This window comes from Adiantum capillus-veneris, chromosome 11 (genome assembly GCF_014529385.1).
Source record: "Adiantum capillus-veneris isolate H3 chromosome 11, ASM1452938v2, whole genome shotgun sequence".
Classification (NCBI taxonomy): Eukaryota; Viridiplantae; Streptophyta; class Polypodiopsida; order Polypodiales; family Pteridaceae; genus Adiantum; species Adiantum capillus-veneris.
The window spans coordinates 136843592-136846771 of NC_140941.1; positions in this window are offsets into that span (position 1 = coordinate 136843592).

The window sequence follows — 3180 nt, forward strand, 5'->3', positions numbered from 1 at the left end:
ATGGAGAGGCAAGGCTCGTAGGTGGAGGTATCGTTGAGGTGAGAGAGGCCGTTATTTTCATACCAATCCAAAGGTAGTATGGCCAAGCCTAAGTTTTTGTCGACAGGTTTTATGATAATGGAAGGATCCAATTTGAGGTTGGTTAAGGCTTGAGTGACAAAACAGGGAGGTTTAGAGGGTGGGAAGAAATTAGAGTTCAAAATAAGCTTAAGGTTAATATGGTTAGTGAGTAAGATTTGGTTGAGAGCTGGGTTTTGCAAGGGTGACTTCCCAAGGGGATTTGGTATCAGCTTGAAAGGAGAGGGTGGTAGAGTTGGATGATTCTTGAAGAAAAACTTTAGTTTGAAATCTCTTGTCATTTTGGTATGAGCGTTAGGAAGAGAAGCGGGTGAAGGGTTTGAGGGATGTATTTTAAAACTAAAGCAAAGCATCGCTTTTCAGGGAGGGAGAGTGTTTTAGATGAAAGGTTATGTACTTTAAAGATGGAAACACCGAGCTCCAAAGAGAAGGCTTTAAGTTTACCAAACAAGAGAAGCTTGTAGTGTTGAGGATTTACAAGGGGTAGCCAATACTTCCTTCTCAATCTTCCTTTGTTGGGTTGGGAGCTCGAGGTAATCTTTGTCAAGAGGTGATGCAGCAACGGTTTTGGAGATCCAAATATGCGGGAGGAGGGGGGGGTTGGAGAAGGAAAGATGCACCCATGTAGTGAGGTGCTTAAGCCCTAATTCCTCCTCCCTCTTCCTTTTCCCGAGTGTTTTGCATTGTAGTGGGAGGTGTTCTTTTGAAAAAAAGTTTTCTTGTGGGAAGAGCAAGCGAGAGAAGAAATGTTGGGGTGGGAAATGGTAGGGTGCGGGGGGCTAATGGGTTTAAGAGGGTAGACCGGATTAGAAGGTAAATTGCGGTGGTAGGTGTAGTGGGGCTTTTTTACATAAGGAGGTGATTCTTGGTGGGGAGATTCTAAAGTTCGTTTATAGGTTGGGCGGCCTTGGGCCTTGAGATGGTTTAGGAGCTATAGATTGCGGCTCCAACGGAGAAGGTTGAGGATAGGTAGAGGGTCTAGGGGATTGGAAGGGTTTTTTGGAAGGGGGGTTGAAGGTTTTTTGAGGGGAAAGGAAGGGTTTTTTGGGAGGGGGATAGGGTTTACTTGGGGAAGAGGAGGGGGGGAAATGCGGTTTAGTGTGACTTGCATTAAAGCGCCTCTTGGTGTTACTTGAACCCAAGTGATCCGCCACCATTTTCTCCACAAGTTCTTTTATAGTTTGTTTTTTGGGAAGGGAAACGACTTCCTCTTCCAATGCATTGATAGATCTTTTATGTGCAAGTATGGCATCTTCCTCCTTGGTAGAGGTTAGATGGGCATTCAAGATGTAGGTTTGGATTTCAAAGAGGAAGAGGTTGAGAGAAGAGGTTTTCCATTCTTTAAGCTTAAGACTCCAATCATGTTTTGACAGTAGTGGAATTGAGATCAAGAGAAGCCTATTGTTAAGATCATTGAGGCTGCGCAATCTGCAGGAATCCGTAGCACACCATCTGAAGATTTATTCTCCTCATGCCATGATGCTAGGACGGCCATGGACTTACATTTGAAGAAATTCTTGATGCGAGGAAGCAGAGGAAAATGTCGCAAAACCTTTTGTGGAATTTTTGTTCCATGGAGATCTACTCGATATCTCTCGGAATCACATTTCGGACACTTCTGCATGTCTATGTATTCCCCTCGATCTGAACAGAATGCAGTCATTAGCACAAGCGTGGATCAAATTGTAATCCATCCCCAAGTTTTGCAAAATATTTCTTACTTCCTCTTGAGAATCTGGCATCACATTATCAGCTGGTAGTATGTGCTCTTTGAGCAATCTACAAAACATAAAAATACGGTACAATTGTGTAAAAATCTATCAGATCAATAGATATTTAGATTTTTATTAAAGTAATCTAATTGTAATAGATCACCTGAAAAGCGCTGTGACTCTAGTGTCACTCCATCCAAACTTTTCCTGCATGTTGAGAAGAACCAGGAGTGCTTTCAATCTAGACACACGTGCTCCATTATACAATGGCGTATTGGCTTCACTTTTCATATCATCATAGATAAGCCTTTCTGAATCCATGATCGTCTCGATCATTTCATCAATCTCGGGCTCAAACATTGCCTCGTTGGGAATGTGGTCCGCATGATCATCCCCCGAGCTGTCAGAGGCTACATCTTGTGGCCTCACATATGCTGCTTGACCAAAGCGCCTACAAACACATCTATTGGGTTGCAAGATTGCTGTCTGCTGGCCAGCGTCAGAGTCCGACGAGTTATAATTGCCAACAACTCAATCTATAATAGATGGATCGAACTCACCAAATTCGCGAACGTGCTACAAAGAAACGCGTCTTGTCCGCGTCGCACATCATGCTTGCATTGATTACAAGGACATAAGATCCTGGTTTGAGGGATAAGTGTTTCGGTTGGATGGCCCCACATCCTCTTCACTACTCATAATGAGGGTAAAAACCTTATAGCCTGGACAACAAATTTAATCTTCTATTGGCATTCTCCGTCTTTTATCTCTCTCTCTCTCTCTCTCTCTCTCTCTCTCTCTCTCTCTCTCTCTCTCTCTCTCTCTCTCTCTCTTTGTTCACATTGTAAACTACCTCACATTCTCTAGTCATGTCCAATCCCCGCACACCTCGGTCTAGAGGTGCACAGAGACCAGAACACCGGGTTATAATCTCGTCTTTATTGGTCAATGCCTATATTTGTGGGTACAAGAAATCTACACACCCACATCTACATGATAGTGCATGCAGTGGACAAAACCCCTTTGCCTCTTCTGTAGCTGTAGCATTTCACAGCATCTTAACATGTTTTCACAGTAGATCTTGTCACCATTCATCTAACTCTAATTTTTTTACCGTAATCTTGAAGGTAGACTCTAATATAAAAACTCAATCCAAAATCTTATCTTAAATCTAACCTAATTGAACATGTGGTGATTCGCTGCATTGAAGGGTAAAAGACATCCCAATGGGGCTACTAGTTGTGTAGATGTGAATGGGCCTCACATATACAAATACTTCAATGGAAGAGTTTAATACTCTCACCTCTCCACCCCGTCGATCCATGACCCAGGTGATGGGACAAAATCCTCCTCGAAGCCGCAGCCCAGCCGCCACTCCCCAAGTGATGGG